At 34.9% G+C, this 22,353-nt stretch overlaps 1 pseudogene across 1 annotated transcript; it reads left to right on the forward strand.

Moving 5' to 3' along the window:
- The first annotated feature begins 21,033 nt into the window (after nucleotides 1-21,033).
- LOC306663042 (nucleophosmin-like) lies at nucleotides 21,034-21,878 on the forward strand (annotated as a pseudogene). Its single transcript has one exon. The product of its transcript is annotated as a nucleophosmin-like (transcript).
- The last annotated feature ends 475 nt before the right edge of the window (nucleotides 21,879-22,353 follow it).

A 22,353-nucleotide genomic window follows, 5' to 3' on the forward strand; every position in this document is an offset into this window, starting at 1 on the left:
CACTAAACAGGCTTTGTTTTCAATGAAAATGAACAGATTCGCATTCTCAGAGAAACATAAAGCAGAAACATAAAGCTTCAGTCTTAAAAAGACTTCCCCACATAGATAAACATATGAGTATATTTTGGAGAAACTGAAACACTGAGAGGTCAATGATCATTAAAGTTGTCTTCAAATGATATTCTGCAGAGCCTCAGAATGTCCCAGAGATGCCTGGGGGTCAGCACATAGAAAGAACAGAGGAGCATAGAAAGAATAGGAAGTATTCTAAACCACCTCTCATCTTTAACCCCAACAACCATGCTTTAAATGTATATGTATCCAGCTTCTACTGAAGATTTCACTGAAAAAAAAAAAAAAATGTCCCAAAGCCAAAGTCTGAAAATCTCTTTATGAGAACAATCTATTTATTCCAACACTTTATTCTGGAAAACTACAAACATAAAGAAAAATTGAAATAATTTTACAGCAAGTATCGGGACATGCTCTACCTAGATTCTACAATTAAAATTTTTTACTACACGTTTAGCATTTATCTATTCATTCTTTTATTGTTTCATCAAGTCAAGCTTTTTTGATTTAATTTCTTTTTTTTTAATTTCAAGTCTGTAGCAACAGAACATTTCTCCCTAAATACAACATACATGCCTTTATCTAGAATTCACAATGTTGTCACAGTTAGTTTCTTTGTAATTAGAATTTGCATGCAATAAAATACACAAATTTTAGTCCATATCTCCATTATTTTATCATAACATACTCAAATATATAGAAAAATAGAAAAGATTTTATAGTGAACATCTATATAATTCCATCTACACTGTACAATTAATATTATCCTGTATATATTTATCATATATCGATTTATCTATCCAATTTTATTAGTTCTAGTATTTGTTTTCCTCCATCCCCAGGATTTTTATATTTGAATAATTATGTTATCTGGAGGAGCTGTTTTACTTCTTTAATTTTTTTGTGCAATATGTTAGTTTGTTTTGCTTTGTATTTACTTGCCAGTTTACACTGGGGAAGGATCCAATTCAATGTTAAATAGAGGTGGTAAGATTGGGATTCTTGCTATAAAAAGCTTGCCCAGCAGTTATATACAGAGAGAAAGTTTAAGAGTGATTGTTTGCAGCCAGGGAGTGGAAGGGGAGATGCTCGAAGGGAGAAAATGGGGAATGACTAATCATGGTTAGAGAGTTGTTGCTTCTTAAAATTTTTTTAGGTGATGAAAACGTTCTAACATTAATTTTCGTGATGGTCCTACAGCCCTGTGAACATAGTAACGACCATTGGATTGCAGACTTTAAATGGCTGAATTGTATGATAAGTGTATTACATCTTAATAGATCAGTTTTGTTTAATTGTTCTTCTCTTCAGCTCAGAAAAATTACAGAGGTTCTCCTTGGCACCAGGGCTCCCTGTGGAGATGCAGGTACCTTTCTGAGCATGTATGTAACTTCATAGGCAAAATACTGACAAGCTATGATAATTGCCATTAAATAAACATATAAAGGATAAAAATATAAAGACTATATGTAACAGACAGAAGACAAAGTTTTGTAAACATGGCACTTAACTTGAGAGTGAAAAGAAGGGAAGAATTTCAGAGTGGGGGCGAAAGCTTGATAGTGTCAAGCACAAGACTGTGCAGATTCATAGCAGAGAAGTATTTCCTATATTTCAGAAATAAAGATCAGTGAAAATTAACTGAGCAAGGGAGAAGGGGGCCTCAGCCAAGACAAAAGTGCCAAAGACTATGGTAATTATGACTTCAAACTTCTGCTAAGGAGCATGCATCAGGTTCTAAGTAGAACTGGGCAGTCAAAAGCAGGATACACACATGATCCAAGTTAGGTTTATTAGAACTCTCCTCTGTGTGTACAGAACAAATTCCTTCATTTGTTCATTTGGGCATTTACAAATGTACATTATATAGCAGGCATTTTATTAGGCAATAGGGTAGTCATGAACAAAATAGACAAGGGCTTTCATAGAACTTATATTCTAATGTGATGGGGGAGATGATGCAAATAAACGAACATAAGAAAACAGCTATGATAATGAGGAGAAATGGAAATATTCTTTTACCCTGAACTACATCCAGGGATATTTTAAAAAGCACTTCCACATAGTTTTAGAAGAAATGGCATGAAATTCCAATTCATTCTTATACCAAACATGCTGTAGAATATATTGAGCAGGGCAAAATATCTGGACATAGAATGTTGTACATTACTCTATGTAAATTTATGATTACATAAATGGTATGCCTTTATGCCATGCACAGAGAAACAACATGTATCCCATTTGTTTACAATAAAAAAAAAAAAGAACAAAATGGAAGAGCAAGAACAAAAAGATGGAGACATAAGGGAATTCAAATACTGATAGGATATTTGATACTAAAGTATTCTATTAATTGATTTTAAGCTGAATAATGACATTGTTGTGAGAAATACAGAGTCTATCAAAGAAAGACACTGAAACATTATCAGATGAAATCATGATGTCTGAGGTTTGTTTTTTAAATAATCCAATTTTGGTGGAGTGGAGAGAATGAATGGGCAATATGATAATAATGTTTGAAATTAGAAATTGGAATATTGGGTTTATTATCCTGTTTTCTGTACTTTGAATATGTTGGAACATTTTCATAATAAAAAGTTACAAAAACTAAAAGAAGAATGTTATAAAATATGGATGTTATTCCACAACGCATCATAACAATTCATTTTTTTCATTGTTTTTTATTTAATCTGCTACTCATAAATCAATGAATTATAGGAGAAGTTTCTGGTAGTTTTTAAAATACTTTCACCACATAACAGTTTGTAGTGATTACAAAATTCCCAAACAAATTAAGTAGCCAGTGAGACGCTTTAGCAGCAGAATCCCATGTTCCTGTAGTATTTAATGTATAGTCTATGTTATTGGACATGACCCAGTATTTAAGAAACTCTCTTTATTAAGAAAAGTCTGTCCCACTCATTTGATTTACAGAGTGAAAAGAAAGAGAAAAGATACTGAGAAAAAAGGAATAGAGTATAAGCTAAACCAAAAATATATTCAGAACAAAAAAAAAAAAAAGGTATGTTTTTAGACAGCTGAATACAATTGTATGCTGAGTTATGCTCTAAGCTCTTTCATTCATGGTGTGAAAATGTCAGAAATAAATACTTATTACCAAAGACATTATCATCTATATTCAATCCAAAATGAACAATTTGTTCAGCTACACAATTAAAAGTAAAAAGAAAAAAAAAAAAAAAAAAAACGGAAAGTTCCATTTCTAGAAGTGCTGACCTTATTTGCATAGAGATCTCAATAAGAAAACAAATGCTGTTTTCAATAACTACCCATCCAAGCAGAAGAATTCTGCTATTGTAATCAGAACAATCACACAGGAGAAAAAAAATCTGCTGATAAAAGCTGAAAATATCTAGGGTGATGATAGAAGCCTTTATATTTTCTTCTCATTATCTTGAATAGTCTTCTAAATTTTGCATAATTTATCTAAAGAGGTAGAAGTAAAGGGTTTATAAGATATCAAAAACACCATAGTGTGATTATACTTCAATTTAATCAACTATATTAACAATGTTATTTAATTTTTAAATTTTTTTAACTCATTGTTTGATTTTTATTTGAAACAGTCATAAAATAGCAGTGAAAACAAGATAGATGTATATATTGCTTTACAATTTACAATGCCTTACTTATATATTATCTTACTTTATCCCCCCAACAATTAATTAGAAGAGGTATTATTTCCAATTTAGAGATAAATTCAAGGTCAACCAGCTAGTGTGTATAACCCATGGTTTCTCTCTCATTAAGCAGCAGAGAAATGTCTTAAAAATAGTTACTTTATTACTGTGCTTATTTTTTTTTATATTTCAGTGCCAATACATAATATGAAAACTTGTTTAGATAGAAAAACTTAGACTTTTAAGAAAACAATAATATAACTATTATATTTGATTTTCAATACATTTTATTTGGAGAAATATCAGCTATATAGCACAGGGCTCTTGTGTTAGCCACACTTTTTTGTTGTGACCAAAATGCTTAACAAGAACAATTTAGAGGAGGAAAAGTTTATTTTGAATCATGGTTCCAGAGGTTTAGTCCAAGCTAGGCCAAGTGTGCCTCCGAGTCTGAGGAAAGGCAGCACATCTGGGGAAAAGTCATGATACAGAAGCACTGTTCCATTTGTGGCAGCCAGGAAGCAGAGAGGAGGAGGAAGGAAGGGCCCACAGGGAAGATGAACCCTCCCAGGCAGGCCCCCAGTGACCCAGCTCTTCCAGCCATACCCCTGAAACGTCACAAAATGAAATAACTGTACCAAGGTTCTTCTGATATTTAGCAATCTGCAAGTTAATATATTATCCCATGACTAAGAGATGACAATATTTTCAGCAATAATAGACAAAAGAAACAGTGCAAAAATTTGTATGTGCTTTTATATAAACGCATATATATACATACACCTTATATAGTATATATACACAAGATATATCTAAATTTTAATTTCTATGTTTAGGTAGTATTTAATACAGATATTTAAAGTCAAAACATAAAGTGTATATTTGACTATCATTATGTATTGTTCCATGTGTAAGTAAATAGGTCTGCCAAAACATTTTAATCCTAGAACATTCGGAATTAAAATATCGTCTTTTTGCAGAAGACAAAGTGCATTTAGTACTCAAGGCCACATACCCAGAACTAAGTTAGATAGTAGAAAAAAATAAAAATAGATCTAACCTCATGTAGAAGACTTCTTGTTTATGCAGACATGTGTATGTATAAAATAAGTTTCAGGAAAAATTTTCAAGCTTCACAAAAGCATTGACTGAAACCCTAGCTGACTTATGTAACCTAAGACAAACTTTTAAGTTTTATTAAATTAAATTAAATACATATGCAAATTTAGATATTTTCATTTTCTGTTTTGAAAGCTAAGGTCTGTTGGAAATTGTGGCAAAATGTGATATTAAATGTCTATGAAAAATTGTCAATAAAATAATGCTGTCAATCAGGTGTAGTAGCACAGACCTGTAATCCCAGCAAAATGGGAGGCTAAGGCTTGAGCATCACCAGTTCAAAGCTAGCCTGACCAGTGTAGGGAGGTCCTAAGCAACTTAGTGAGACTCTGTCTCGAAATTAAAAAAAAAAAAAAAAAAAGGCAGGGGAAATGACTCAGTGGTTAAGTTCCCCTGGGTTCAACTCCTGATATCAAAATAATAAAAATAATAATAATAATAATAGTAACAATAAAAATGACAAAAACTAAGAAAACTCAAATGTTCATACAAGTAACCCATCAATTCTACACCTAAGCAAAGACATGATTGAGACTGTTCAGATCTTCGAGATTTCAACTTTTCATGGAATTCCAACATCCTCCTCCTTTTTCCTAAGGGAGTTTTCATTTCTCTTACCATCTTTCATCAAATAATTGTGCCAGTGTTTCAGAGTGCCAGTGCTTCAGAGAATTTGTGTTCATAGGTACTTGAATATAAGAATAACTCTGAATTGAGTCCTATCAAGACATTTTATTCCAGAGGGCCAGTATAATAGCCGTCTGTCATCATTCATCTGAAAATAAATCCATGCCTTAAAAAAGCATTTAACCTCCTTGCTATAATAAGACCCATGCCTATTATCCATTGGCATCATAAAAGCCTCTTTTTACCATATCCCAAATAAGTATTAATTCTTTTACAGCATAAATTGCATCATATCAAATAGCAACTGGCACCTATCTCCCCACTACACCTCCAGGCAAGCAATAATTTTTCTTTACTTCTGTATATTCAATGCCATCTCAGTTTTTTGTAAATATATTAGTTTTGGACTCGATAAATTTTGAATGACTGAATGAATTGAAATTTTACTAAATTACTTCAATGTGGTAGTTATTGAGTACCTAAGAGGTATGGTCCTTATTACTATGAATTCAAATCTTGAAGAAACAAGAAAGTGGACTAGTATTCTTAATCTCAATGAACTTCCTGCATATCAACAAGATATTATCAATTAATTAAATAGAAAAAACTGGGTAAATAATATATATAATTCTCTTATAAAATGTTCAATACTTATAAATGTTTATAATATATTTAACACGTATTAGGAAATATGAAAAGTGATTTATGTACATTAACCTGATAAATTCTCACAACAGCAAGATGTGTATAATATCACTGTAATCCCATTTTACATAGAAGAAAAGTCAGATAGATGCACAGAAGTTACTTGAATATGTGCACACTGCTATTAAATGCAGGAGCTGAGATTCAGTCTAGTTCCAAAGCCTGAAATTTTAATCATTATTCCACATTTCTCTAACAATAAATACAAGAAAAAGTGATTCACCTTACCAAAATGAAAATGCAAATTAAACAAGACTGTGTATCACATTTCAATTTGATGTGCCAAACAGTAAAGATTGATAAAGAAGTAGTCCATGTACTGGGACAGGGAGTATAAATTGGAGGCCAATTGACAACATCTACCAGATGTACTCTCATATTGTACAAAGAGACAAAAACAAGAGAGTTCAACACAGAATTGTCTATAAAAGTAAAATATTGAAAGTAGCTAGATCCAAAAGAAAAAATGGTTCTGGTTGCATACACCCTAGTATCTGCAAAAAGAAAAACAATGTGTAGCTATTAACATAGATCAAATTAGGTGTGTAAATACTGACACAGGAAGTTATCATTGATATGATTTCATCTAAAAAATAGCAAATTGCTGAAAAGAATATATTTTAAATGGTTATGTTAATGACATGATAATACATTAAATATGCACAGAAATTTCTCAATTTCCTTTTGAAATTAACAATGGTCTGGTCTATAAACTGGAATGCTGAAGGGAAACAGACTTGAGGTAGTTTCACTTTTAAAATTTTACCTTCCATCCTAGATTTACTTTATCAAGTGTGCATCACTTCAATATTAAAAGACAACTCGCGCCATGTACAAACAGAAAAACAACATGTATCCCATTTGTTTACAATAAAAAATAAATAATAATAATTAAAAAAAAAAAAGACAACTCGGTGTGACGGTGCACGCCTGTAACCTTAGCAGCTTAGGAGGTTGAGGCAGGAGGATAGCAAGTTCAAAGCCAGCCTCAGCTAAAGTGAGGCACGAAGCAACTCGGTGAGACCCTGTTTCTAAATAAAATGCAAAATAGGTCTGGGGATGTAGCTCAGAGGTCGAGTGCCCCTGAGTTCAATCCCCAGTACCCAAAAAAAAAAAAAAAAAAAAAAAAAAAAAATTAAAAAGGGAGAGAGAGAGAGAGAGAGAGAAATAAGATAATGGTAAGATAAAAACCCCTTAACCTTAACCTTGCTTCCTTGCTTTGTAGATGTTAAAGTCATTCTTATGACGACCAGCACACACTGTCAACATCAAGAGAGTATCCACATGTGCATGTGAGACCCAATTCCAAGCTATCCATCTCTGGAAGAATGTTTATATTCAGAAAATGGAGTCCAGTATCTGGTGTCTATTCTCATCCCACTCATATTTGTGACAGAATTTCTCCCAGCAAACAAACTGATGGTATCAGTCTTACAAAGAACTCCTCGGGGCTTTTCTTCTTGTTACTTGGTGTGACAATTTTGCAAAACCACAGTATGGTATAAGTTTCTTAAATTGCTTTTAGCTTCCAGAGAGTGGGAGCTCAGGTGGCATTTTCCTTCCTTGTCTCCTAGTTCTGTGCATTAGCAGAGTGCTCTGCTTCCCTGGAGGACGGTTACAGACCCACCATCTCTTTCTTGGGAACTTAAATTGATTGACCACATGTCATCAGACTTCCAACCCGTCCCACGTTTCACCAGTCTTATCAGCAGAATTTAGAGCCCACAGGAGGACACAAATGATAAAGTATTTACTATCCAAGCAAAAGGTTTCTTTTTTTTTTCTTCTTTCCTTTTACCAAGCTGAACCTCAAGATTTCTACACTATTAAGAAATAATTTCCTCCAACAAAAAATATCAGAAGTCTAGGACATGGGCCACATCAAAGGAAGATTTCACCACTTAAGTAAATATATCTATATCTATATATCTATCTATATATCTATATATATAAATATAAAATATATATATATATATATATATATATATATATATATATATAAAGTTTGGTAGCAACAAATACAGTAAATACTAAAGAGTAACAAAGCAACACCACTTATGTGAAACAGCAAGAGACCAATAACAGGCAGGCACTGAAATCACAGAAGCTTGTGATTTATCTATGTATACTTTCATGTGTTTGTTAAAGAAATTGAAGTTGAACTATCACCTCATGATTAAGAAGAAGCATAATGACATATACACTATATATTCTGAAATAATGTTTTAGAGTAAAAGGGACCCCTATTAATAATTGTTACAGCGAACAGGCATAAAACTAGCACTTCACAAATAAAACAGAGCATGAAGTCATCCTGTCAAAAGGACAATGTAGGGCTGGGGATGTGGCTCAGTTGGTAGAGTACCTGCCTCACAAGTGTAAGGCCCTGGGTTCAATCCCCAGCACTGCAGAAAAAAAGAAAAAATTGACAGTATAACCTGGTAGAATAATCCTGGCTTCATTTTTACATTGACCCAAGATTGAGGTTCAACTCTCCAGTTATAGAACGAAATGCTTGTATAAGCCTCAATGTCTTCATTTAACAGATTGACTTAATAAAGCCACCTTAAAATCATAGGACAATGATATGGAACTAATAAAGCAGTACTTTGGGCCAAAAGAAAATGGAGGAAAATATTCAAGATACTCAAAAAATTAAATGAATCAGGAATTTTTCACTCAGGGAAATGCATTTTTAAGTATAAAAGGCTCAGATAAACTGTTAACAATGTATAAGAACTCAAATACTTTTCCCAGGAGAGCCTCCTGAGGCTCCTAATAGAGAGCCAACTTTAGGCAGCCAACAATGAGACAGTGATTGGTGAAAAGACGCATGATAAGCATTAAACATTCTTTATTATAAAACTATAATGAAATATTAAAAAGATATTAAAAAGATCTGAGGGGCTGGGGTTGTGGCCCAGTGGCAGAGCACTTGCCTGGGTTCAATCCTCAGCACCACATAAAAATAAAATAAAGCTACTGTGTCCACCTACAACTAAAACAAAATGTTTAAAAGAAAAAAAAAAAAAAAAAAGACCTAAGCATCGTGGTGCAGGGCAATGTGACTTGGGAGGTTAAGGCAGCAGAATTACAAGTTTTAGATTAGCCTCAGCAAATTAGTGAGACCCTCAGCAACTTAGCAAGACCCCGTCTCAAAGTAAAAAATAAAATGAACTGGAGATGTAGCTCAGTGGTAGAGGACTCCCTGTTTCAATCCCCAGTACCATTCAAAGTATATTTTAACAAGGTGCAGTAGTTCATGCCTATAATCCCAGTGGCTCAGGAAGCTGAGGGAGGAGGATCTCCAGTTCAAGACCAGCTTCAGCAACTTAGTGAGGCACTTAACAACTCAGCAAGCTACATATCAAGGTGAACACTGGAATTCAACAGGAAAAAAAAAAAAAAAAAAAAAAAAAAACTCATGAGATCCAGATATCTGGGACAAAACCATATTAAGAGAAACAAAATATCCCAGCATTTGCTTCCTGGATCCAGAGCCAGGGGAAGGAGTCTGCCAGGGTAATGATGACAAAGCCCCAGCAAATATTAGTATAAATCCTGGCAATTCTAACTACTGGAAAGTTACAACTTTTACAGGCTACCAGATTAGTAACCTGAAATCTGCACAGTATACTGGCTTTGGAAAAGGAATTTTTATCATACCCCAGCGAACCCCCAGAGTGCCATAGGTAGGAACCATCTTGGAAAGTGATCTATTGCCTGAATTCAGATTTCTCTAAGGGTCAGTAGTCCCTGCATATTCCCAATCCTGGAAACCCATAGATATTTCACTGCAGTGACCAGAATTTAGTTGTCTCACAATTCATACTTGGCTCAGCAGAGTGACTGAATTAAACCCACCTAGAGTACTGCACTTTAGGGAATTCAAGTTCCAATATGGAGGGAAACAGAGTGCTGCCCTCCGGAACTGAAGGATGAGGAGCCTAGCTTCTCAAACCAGATAAATGGCCAGTCTCACATGATCTCATGCTGGTTCCAGGACTAAAGGCATTTATTCACATGCCCCACCACCACCACTCCCCCCAGTGAGACATGCAGACACTTCTTACTCACTGGGTGGAAAAACAACTGTGGTTCCATGACTCACCCCATCCACAGGAGCATGCTGGGATGATCTTCAGCAATGCCATGACTCCAGTTATTCTCCTGCCCCCAGGGCACACAACTTAAAATGATCCTGAGACCATTTCCTGGTGCTGGTCCTAGTCTGTTTTCACTCTCAGAAGCACCATAGCTCAGAGAAATTTTGCTGGGATCTAGCAATGACTCACTCCTGCTGCATTCCTGGAAGGCAAAAAAAAAAAAAAAATGAAATAACTAAGGGAAGAAAAGTTCCTGGAAGTTGTCCCTTCCCCAGGAAAGCATGGCCAGAGGAACTTGAGGTTCAGCTCCTGGGTGGGCACATTCACAGTAGTGGCAAAGAGGAAAAACACAACTCTTGCTGCCACCACACATCCATGATTCTCCATCATCAGTTGACCCTATACAACGTCTGATCCTGCACCTCTGATAAGGCTGGATTGTGAGTGCCACTGAGAAGGTGCTGAGTTTCCTGCCCCCACCTCTCCCAGTGAAGCACCTGAGTTTATACCACTCAGGTGTATATATAGTCAGGAGAAAATTGATTCCAGCCCCTTACCTTTACTGGTACAGTCAGTCCCAGAGACACTTACAAGTAACAGACTCTACAGGAAACCTTCATCCCCTGATAGGGGGCCACAATCCCCATTGTAGGATTAGCCACACAGGGTGAACTCCACACAATCTGGTGTCTGTTCCATGCCTGCATTGCTAGAGTCCCCTCTTCTACATGACCAGCACAGACAGTGAGTCTTTCCTACTCAGTTATTGCACAAAATGTGCCCAAACTCACAGCCAAAGCATCGATAGGGAGATTACACTTGAGGTGCCCAACGGAAAATAACCTCAACATTACATAATAAACTGGTAGGTCAAAACACATCTTCAGGAAAAAGCCACTTAATAAAGAGGTCATAGAAACATAGATGTCCATCCTACCACATGACCAAATCTTAAAATAGAAATACAATAAATATGAAGAAAGCACCATAATATGACACCTCATAAAGATCCTACTAGTAAGAATCTAAAGATGTCAAGAATTTATGAAATGTCTGAAAAGGAATACTAAAGAAATATCTCAAAATGTTAATGAGATTCGACACCAAGGTCGACGCCATCGCTGAACCTGCCCCCTCCACACTGAGATCTGCAGATAGTGCTAAGCCCACTAGCCCACCCCCACACTGAGGACAGAGGCTGGTAGCTGAGCCTGCCCCCCTACTGTTGAGGGACACTGCACCTGCATCTGTGCTGACTCATCACACCCTCACTGGGGCTCCCCAGCTTCTTCGGAGGTTGGTGCAGGCATTTTGAACTATTCCTGAGGGCATGGCCATCATCATTGGAAGGGCGGCTCCCTTCCTTAGACACCTCCAGGAGACAGGAGGCCCTTTGACAGGTACCTCTATTTACTCACTTACATCCTACACCCTTCCCCATCCTCTTGTTCACAACTAGAAATACTGTAAATAGTAATCAAACTGATCCTGTTCATTAAATAATGTTAGTCTTTATAGGGGCTATCTGGTTCAGGGCTGCATTTTCTCTGTATTGAGTGCAACTGGTATTGATCTCCCCTTTAAAGGAGAGGTAGTGGAAAACTGCAGGGTCATACTAAGCCTGCAGAGGGGGAACTTCAGTATCTCTGATCTTCACTGCTAGAAGGGAACATATAAAAACAATATGAAAAAACAGGGGAAGAAAGTGTCCCTAACAAACCAAGATGCTATTGTGATAGAATTCAATGACAGCATGACAGTAGAAATGACAGAAAAAGAGTTTAGAATCTGCATACTTAAAATGATCTGTGAAGCAAAAGACTAGATAAGAGAGCAAATGCAGGCAATGTATGACCATTCCAGTAAACAGATAAAAGAGCAAATACTGGAAGCAAAAGAACACTTCAATAAAGAGATAGAGATTCTGAAAAAAAAAAAAAAAAAAAAACAGAAATACTTGAAATGAAAGAAATGATAAACCAAATTAAAAACTCAATAGAAAGCATCACCAACAGAGTAGATCTCATGGAAGACAGAATCTCAGACAATGAAGACAAAATATTTAATCTCGAAAATAAAGTTGAACAAACTGAGAAGATGTTAAGAAATCATGAATGGAACCTCCAAAAATTATGGGATATCACAAAAAGACTGAATTTAAGAATCTAGGAAGGCATAGAAATATAAACCAAAGGCATGAACAACCTGTTCAATGAAATAATATCAGAAAATTTTCCAAACCTGAAAAGTGAAAGGTAAAATCAAATACAAGAGGCTTATAGAACACCAGACGCACAAAATTACAACAGATCCACACCACGGCACATTAAAATGAAAATGCCTCACATACAAAATAAAGACAGGATTTTAAAGCCTGTGAGAGAAAAGCATCAGATTACATATAAGGGGAAACCAATATGGATATCAGCAGATTTCTCAACCAGATGCTAAAAGCAAGAAGGGCCTAGAACAATATATTTCAAGCTCTGATAGAACATGAATGTCAACCAAGAATCCTATACCCAGCAAAGCTAACCTTCAGATTTGACAATGAAATAAAAATCTTTCCATGATTAACAAAAGTTAAAAGAATTTACAGATAGAAAGCCTGCCCTACAGAAAATTCTCAGCAAAATATTTCATGAGGAGGAAGTGAAAAGCAATAATTCAAGTCAGCAAAAGGAGGAAATACCCTAAAGGAAAAGCCAATCAAAGGAGAAACCAAATCATATTAAAAACCAAAATTAAGCCAAAATGACCAGGAAAACAAATCATATCACAATAATAACCCTGAATATCAGTGGCCTAAACTCAATAATCAAAAGACATAGACTGTCAGATTGGATTAAAAAGAAGAACCCAACAATATGCTGCCTGCAAAAGACTCATCTCATAGAAAAAGACATCCAGAGACTAAACATGAGAGGATGGGGAAAAACATACCATGTACATGGACTCAGTAAAAAAGCAGGGGTCTCCATCCTCATATCAGATAAAGTGGACTTCAAACCTAAGTTAGTCAGAAGGGATAAAGAAGAACATTTCATACTGCTAAAGGGAAGCATAAAACAGCAAGATATAACAATTTTAAATATTTATGCCCCAAACAATGGAGCATCTATGTATATCAAACAAACCCTTCTCAATTTTAAGAATGAAATAGACCAAAACACATTAATAGTGGGGGACTTTAACACACTGCTCTCACCACTGGATAGATCCTCCAAACAAAAACTGAACAAAGAAACTATAGAACTAAATAATGCAATCTATGATATAGACTTAATGGATATTTATAGAGTATTTCATCCATCATTGAGTGAATATACTTTCTTCTCAGCAGCTCATGGATCCTTTTCCAAAATAGACCATATGTTACACCACAAAGAAGCCATTAGTAAATACAAAAAAAAAAGAGATCCTACCCTGTATTCATCAGATCATAATGGAATGCAATTAGAAATGAACAATAAAATAACAAACAAAAACTACCTGGAGTAGTTTACCTCATATTCCTGGAGACTAAATAATATGCTTTTGAATGATGCAATAACAGAAGACATCAGGAAGGAAATTAAAAAATTCTTAGACGTACATGAAAAAAATGACACAACATATCAAAATCTCTGGAACACTATGAAAGCTGTACTGAGAGGAAAGTTCATTGCATTGAGCTCATACATTAAAAAATAAAAAGTCAACAACTAAATGACCTAACATTACATCTCAAAGCCATAGAAAAAGAAGAACAGATCACCATCAAAAATACTAGAAGACAGGAAATAATCAAAATCAGAGATGAAATTGAAACAAGAGAAACAATTCAAAAAATTGACAAAAAGTTGGTTCTTTGAAAAAGTAAACAAAATTGATAAACCCCTAGCCACACTAACAAAGAAAAGGAGAGAGAAAACACAAATTACTAGAATTAGTGAAGAAAAAGGAAAGATCATGACAGACACCATTGAAATACATAACAATTAGAAACTACTTTGAAAATCTATACTCTGACAAAATAGAAAATATGGAAGACATTGACAAATTTTTAGAGACATATGATCCTCCCAAACTGAATCAGGAAGATGTGCACAATCTAAACACATCAATTTCAAGCACCGAAATAGAAAAGCCATCAAAAGCCTACCAACCAAGAAAAGCCCAAGACTGGATGGATTCTCAGCTGAATTCTACACACCTTTAAAGAAGAACTGATACCAATACACCTCAAAGTATTCCAGGAAATAGAAAAGGAGGGAACCCTTCCAAATTCATTCTATGAGGCTAGTATCACTCTGATAACAAAACCAAAGACACATCAAGGAAGGAAAACTTTAGACAAATATCCCTTATGAAGATAGGTGCAAAAATCCTTAACAAAATACTGGCAAATAGCATTCAAAAATATATTTAAAAGATAGTGCACCATGATTAAGTGGGGTTTATCCCAGGGATGCAAGGTTGGTTCAACATCCAGAAATCAGTAAATGGAATTCATCACATCAATAGGCTTCAAGTTAAGAATCACATGATTATTTCAATAGATGCTGAGAAAGCATTTGATAAAATACAGCATCCCTTCATGCTCAAAACACTAGAAAAAATAGGAATAGTAGGAACATACCTCAACATTGTAAAGGCTATCTATGCTAAACCCATGGCCAGTATCATTCTTAATGGAGAAAAACTGAAAGCATTCCCTCTAAAAACTGGAACAAGACAGGGATGCCCTCTTTCACCACTTCTATTCAACATCATCCTTGAAACACTTGCCAGAGCAATTAGACAGACCAAAGAAATTAAAGATGTACAAATAGGAAAAGAATAACTAAAGCTGTCACTATTTGCCGATGACATGATCCTATATTTAGAAGATCCAAAAAACTCCACTAGAAAACTTCTAGAACTAATAAATGAATTCAGCAAAGTAGCAGGATATAAAGTCAATATGCATGAATCTAATGCATTTCTATTCATAAGTGATGAATCTTCTGAAAGAGAAATTAAGAAAACCATTCCATTCACAGTAGCCTCAAAAAAAATAAAATAAAATACTTGGGAATTAATCTAACAAAAGAGGTGAAAGACCTCTACAATGAAAACTACAGAGCATTAAAAAAAAATTGAAGAAAACCTTCAAAGATAGAAAGATCTCCCATGTTCTTGGATAGGCAGAATTAACATTGTCAAAATGACCATTCTACCAAGGCGCTATATAGATTCAATGCAATTCCAATTAAAATTCCAATGACATTCCTCATAGAAATAGAGAAAGCAATCATGAACTTCATCTGGAATTACAAGAGACCTCGAATAGTCAAAACAACCCTGAATAGAAAAAATTAAACAGGAGGTATCACAATACCAGACATTAAACTATACTACAGAGCAAAAGTAACAAACACAGCACATGGTATTAGCACCAAAATAGACAGGCAGTCCATTGGTAAAGAATAGAAAACACAGAGACAAAACCACATAAATATAGTCACCTCATACTAGACGAAGGAACCAAAAACATAAAATGGAAAAAAGATAGCCTGTTCAACAAATGGTGCTGGCAAAACTGGAAATCCATATGCAGTAAAATGAAATTAAACTTCTGTCTCTCACCCTGCACAAAACTCAACTCAAAAGGATCAAGGACATAGGAATTAGACCAGAGACCCTGCATATTATAGAAGAAAAAGTAGGCCCAAATCTTCATCATGTTGGCTTAGGATCAGATTTCCTCAACAAGACTCCCAAAGCACAAGAAACCAAAGCAAGAATCAATAAATGGAATAGTTTCAAACTAAAAGATTTTTCTCAACAAAGGATACAATCAAGAATGTGAAGAGAGAGCCTACAGAGTGGGAGAAAATCTTTTCCACACACACTTCAAATACAGCACTTATCTCTAAAATTTATACAGAACTTAGAAAACTTTACACCAAAAATACAAAGAACCCAATCAATAAATGGGCCAAGGAACTAGACAGACACTTTACAGAAGAAGACACAGAGGCAATTAATAAATATATGAAAAAGTGTTCAACATCTCTAGTAATTAGAGAAATGCAAATTAAAACAATTCTAAGATTTCCTCTTACTCCAATTAGAATGATTATTTTCAAGAACACAAACAATAATAGATGTTGGCGTGAATGTGGGGGAAAAGGCACACTTTTACATTGTTGGTGGAGTTGCAAATTGGTGCAGCCACTCTGGAAAGCAGTGTGGAGAATCCTCAGAAAACTTGGAATGGACCACCTTTTGACACAGTTATCCCACTCCTTGGTTTATACCCAAAGGCCTTAAAATCAGCATACTACAGTAACACAGCCACAACAATGTTTACAGCAGCTCAGCTCAAAATAGCTAGATTGGAACCAACCTAGATGCCCTTCAACAGATGAATGGATAAAGAAACTGTGGTATATATACACAATGTAATATTATTCAGCCATAAAGAAAAATAATATTATGGCATTTGCAAATAAGTGGATGGACTTGGAGAATATCATGCTCAGTGAAATAAGCCAATCCCCAAAACCAAAGGCCAAATGTTTTCCCTGATAAGTGGAGAATGATAAAAATGGGGGTGGGGTGGGGAGGGAGAGAATAATGGAGAAACTTTAGATTGTGTAGAAGGAAATGAGAGGGAGGGGGTATAAAAATGGTGGAATGAGACAGACATCATTACCCTTTGTACATGTATGATTACATGAATGGTATGAATCTACATCATGTACATCCAACAGAAACGAAATGATGTACCCCATTTGTGTACAATGAATCAAAATGCAGTGTGTAAAAAATTAAAAGATAAATTTTAAAAAAGGAAAAAAAAGTTAATGAGATTCAGAAGAACAAAATAGTTAATTGGATTTAGGAAAAGCAAGGCAGGGTATGAATAAAAAATTTAGCAGAGAGATTCTGGAATACAACAGAACAGAAATCTTGGAAATAGAAAGATCAATAAGTTAGACAAAATAATTCAGTTGAAAACCTCAACAATAGACTAAGACAAGTGAAAAGAAGAATAACAGTGTTTGAAGACAGTTCTTTCAAAATATTTCATTTAGATAAGACCAGTAAAAAAAAAAAATAAGAAAGAATGAACAGAGAATTTTCTTGGGGACAACATTAAACAATCAAACTTCCAAATTATCAGTATATCCTAAGGGGAAGACATAAAGATTTAGAGCATAAAAAAATCTATTCAATGAAATACTAACAGAAATCTTCCCTAAAATCTCAGAAAAGACATGGATATTCACATATAGGAGGCTTATAGAACCCAAAATAGACATGACCAGAAAAGGTTCTCACCATGACAATATTATAGTCAACTGTCAAAAGTATAAGACAAAGAAATAATTTTGGAATCTGTAAAAGAAATCTATAAATCACATCAAAGGGTAACCATATTAGAAAATAGCAGATTTCTCAGCAGAAAACTTACAGGTCAGGGGGCATGAAAGGACATTGCAAGTCTCTAAAAAAATAAAATAATAACTCCCCAACAAGATTACTATATTTGGAAAGGTAACCCTTCAAAAACGAAGAGAAATAAAGAACTTTCAAAAAGGAACTGGAAAGAATTCAGGACTGTTAAGACAACCTTACAAAAGATTCTTAAGGGAGTTCTACATGCAGAAGTTGATGAAAGATAACTTCCATCAATGATAGCATATGAAAGAATAAATACTTTGAGAAGAGGAGATACACAAAAGAAAAATAGGAAATAATTAGAGATTATTAATACAGCAAACCATCAAATCACAAAGAAGAACAACTGCAGAGGAAATTAACAAAGAATACTTAAAACAACTAGGAGACAATTAACATATGACAGACAAAAGTCCATATCTTTCAAAACTAGCTATAAATGTAAATGAACTGATCTCTCCAATTAAAAGATACAGACTGTCAATGGATTTTAAAACAAGATTCAATATTATGTTTCCTACAAGAAACTCAGCTCACCAGTAAAGACACAGACTGAAATCAAAGTATAGAAAATGATATTTCAAGCACATAATATCCTAAAGTGAGCAGGAATGGCTAAACTTATACTTAAAAATATATTTTAAGAGAAATTATGAGACAAAGGAGGTCACTATACAATAACCAAGGGATTCATTCCTCAAGGCATAACAATGCAAATCTAACATGCACCTAATGTCAGAGCACTCAATTTTATAAAAACAAATGCTATTAAACCTAAAGGGGCAGATAGGCTCCAACATAATTAATAGTGGGGAATTTCAAAACCCCTCACCAATAGATATATTATTGAGATAAAAAATTAACAAACATGAATGTTGCCGTATAGTGTAGATAAATGAAGTTAAAATTTACAAAACATTCCATCCAACAGTGCAGAATACACATTCTCTTCATAAGTAAATACAACTTCCTCTAGAATACATTTTACAGGAGCTCATCAAACAAGTCTTAACATGAAAAAAAACTGGAATGATAAGTGCTAAACCTTTTATGATAATGAAACAGGAAGTCAACAAGTGAAACTTTAAAAGATCATGCATACACACGAAAACTGAACAACGTAGTTTTGAACAAAGATAGGAACAGTGAGGAAGTAAGAAGGGAAAATCAAAAATGTTTTGACGTAAATGAAAATAGAAATATGACATACCAAATATGTGTAAAACAGAAAAACAAAGACAAAGAGGTACGTTTATAGCAATGAATGCCTACATCAAAAAAGAGAAAAGAAAATCAAATAAACAAGTTACTAATGTATCCCAAGGACTTAGAAAACCATGAACAATCCATATTCAAATTAGTAAAGGAAAGAAATAATAAATATCAGAGTATAAATAAATGAAAGAAGAGTCTAAATAGTAATACAGAGTATCAATGAAACAAAAAGTTGATTCTTTGAAAAGGAAAACAAAACTGACAAAAATTCAAAACACTGATGAAAGAAATTGAAGAAGACAGAAAAAATTATGAAAGACCTCCCATATTTGTGGATTGGAAGAATTAATACTATTAAAATGTCCACACTAAAATAATAAAAAAAAATAAAAATAAAAAAAATGTCCACACTACCTAGAGTGATCTACAGAGCCAATACAATCCCCATCAGTCAACGGCATTCCTCACAGAAGTAGGGGAAAAAAATACTAAAAATCATATGGAAGCATACAGGACCCCAAATAAGCAAAAGCACTTCTGAGTAAAAAGAACACAAATGGAAGTAATAATGGAGATAGATGATTCCTGAGGTAAGATCTTACCAGAGATTGTGTTGTATTCTCAGTTCTTGTGTCTTCATATGAGAGGATTTTAAGTAAGACCAGAGACTTGGTAAAAGTATAGCCAAGTTTATTAGAAGAGAAGGAAGCGGGGGAAGCACCCTCAAGGGAGAGAGTGGGTCCTCAGAGCAGAGAGTGACAACTCACTTTTTTGTGTCCATCTTTTGTTGGGGTAGGAAGGAGATGGTTCGAAAGGTATCCAAGTCTCACCTCTCAGCTCTGGATTGACGGATTTACCTAAGGGCAATTCTTTGTCACTCTGGCCTGGCTAATGACCAATTGGAACTGGTTTTACAAAATTTATGGTCAGTGGGCTCCAGGCTTAATAACCCTGCTTTCCTAGGTCTAGGAATCTCATTTCTGTGTTGTGCATATAAGGGGTTATTTAAGATATCTTAGCCATAGGCCCTCTGAACAAACATTTTCTTGCCTTTGTTTCATATCCCCCAGATTTATCTATCTTCCTCATGTTGTAAGAGGGACAGTTTATAGGACTGACATAAGGCCAGGGTCCTGAAATCACAACTTTGTCAGATCAAGTAACTGAAATATTCTATACTCGGTATTTTTTTTTAAAACTCCTGACCCACTGCACATGTCTAACTGCTGCCTAACAAAGGCATCACAATACCCAATTAGAAGACACACTGCAGAGCCATAGTAACAACAACAGCATGGTATTGGCATTAAAAAAAAAAAAAAAAAAAAAAAAGTTTAAAAAAAAGGTAGACAAAGAGAACAGAATACAGGACCCAGAAATAAACCCATGCACCTATAGCCAACTGATTCTCAAAAAAGCACCAGAAACCTATATTGGAGGAAAGACAGTCTCTTCAACAAACAGTGCTGGGGAAATTGGATAATACACATACAGAAGATTACAACTACATGCCTGTCTTTCACCCTGTAAAAATTCAAGTTGAAATGATCAAAGATTTCAATGTAAGACCTGAAACTCTGAAACTACTAGAAGAAAAACTTTAAGACATTGGTACAGTCAATGAGCTTCTGGACAGGACTTCAAAAGCACAGGAAACAAAAACAAATATTGATTCATGGGATTACATCAAGCTATAAAGCTTCTGGACAACAAAGGAAAAAAATCAACAAAGTAAAGACACAAGCTACAGAGTGAGAGAAAAATCTCTGCCAGCTCTTTATCTGTCAGAGGATTGACATTCGGAATATGTAAAAAACTCAAAAAGAGCAACAACAAAAAAAAACTAGGAATCCAAGTAAAAAATGTGAAAATGATCTGAATAGACACTTCTCAAAAGAAGAAATATAAAAGACCAATTTATATGAAAAATGCTCAATATCATTTACCATCAGAGAAATACAAATCAAAGCCACAATGAAATTCTAGCTCACCTCAGTTAGGATGCCATTTAAATAATAATAAAAACCCTGGCATGATTCCATCCTGCGTCTCTTCTCTAGGGCAGCAGTCTATTTTCTGTCTGCCTTCTCTGCCACCTAAGTGCGTGCAACCACCCCATGGAAGATTCGGTGGATATGGACATGAGCCCACTGAGGCCCCAGAACTATCTTTTCGGTTGTGAACTAAAGGCTGACAAAGATTATAACTTTAAGGTGCACAAGATGAAAATGAACACCAGTTATCCTTAAGAACAGCCAATTTAGGGACTGGTGCAAAGGATGAATTGCACATTGTTGAAACAGAGGCAATGAATTATGAAATCAGTCCAATTAAAGTAACATTGGCAACATTGAAAATGTCCTTACAGCCAACAGTTTCCCTTGGGGGCTTTGAAATCACACCACCTGTGGTCTTAAGGTTGAAGTGTGGTTTAGGGTCTGTGCATATTAGTGGGCAGCACTTAGTAGCTGTGGAGGAAGATGCAGAGTCAGAAGATGAAGAGGAAGAGAATGTCAAACTCTTGAGTGTATCTGGAAAGCTATCTGCCCCTGGAGGTGGTTAGCAAGGTTCCCCAGAAAAAAAGTAAAACTTGCAGCTGATGAAGATGATGATGATGATGATTTTGATGAGGAGGAAACTGAAGAAAATCTCCAGTGAAGAAATCTGTACAACATACTCCAGCCAAAAATGCACAAAAATCAAACCAGAATGGAAAAAACTCAAAACCATTAACACCAAGGTCAAAAGGTCAAGAATCTTTCAAAAAACAGGAAAAAACTCCTAAAACACCAAAAGGACCTAGTTCTATAGAAGACATTAAAGCAAAAATGCAAGCAAGTATAGAAAAAGGTGATTCTCTTTCCAAAGTAGAAACCAAGTTCATCAATTATGTGAGGAATTGCTTCCAATGACTGACAGGGAGGCTATTCAAGATCTCTGGCAGTGGATGAAGTCTCTTTAAGAAAATAGTTGAAACAGTTTGTTAAAAATTTCTATCGTGTCATTTCTGTAACAGTTGATATCTGGCTGTCCTTTTCATAATGCAAAGTGAGAACTTCCCCTACCATATTTGATAAATGTTGTCCAGGTTCCATTGCCAAGAATGTGTTGTCCAAAATGCCTGTTTAGTTTTTAAAGATGGAATTCCACCCTTTGCTTGGTTTTTCATTATGTATGGAATGTTATGATAGGACATAGTAGTAGTGGTGGTCAGACATGGAAATGGTGGTGAGACAAAAATATACATGTGAAATAAACTCAGTATTTAAAAAAATTATTAATAATAATAACAATAACAACAACAACAAATTATGGCAAGGGTGTAGAGAAAAAGGGATCCTTAAAAGGATCGGTGGGAATGTAGATTAATATAGCTGCTAGGAAAAACAGTAGGTATGCTTCTCAAAAAAAAAAAAAAAAGAAACTTCCATAGGATC

Source organism: Sciurus vulgaris (genome assembly GCF_902686455.1).
Source record: "Sciurus vulgaris genome assembly, chromosome: 5".
NCBI classification, from domain to species: domain Eukaryota; kingdom Metazoa; phylum Chordata; class Mammalia; order Rodentia; family Sciuridae; genus Sciurus; species Sciurus vulgaris.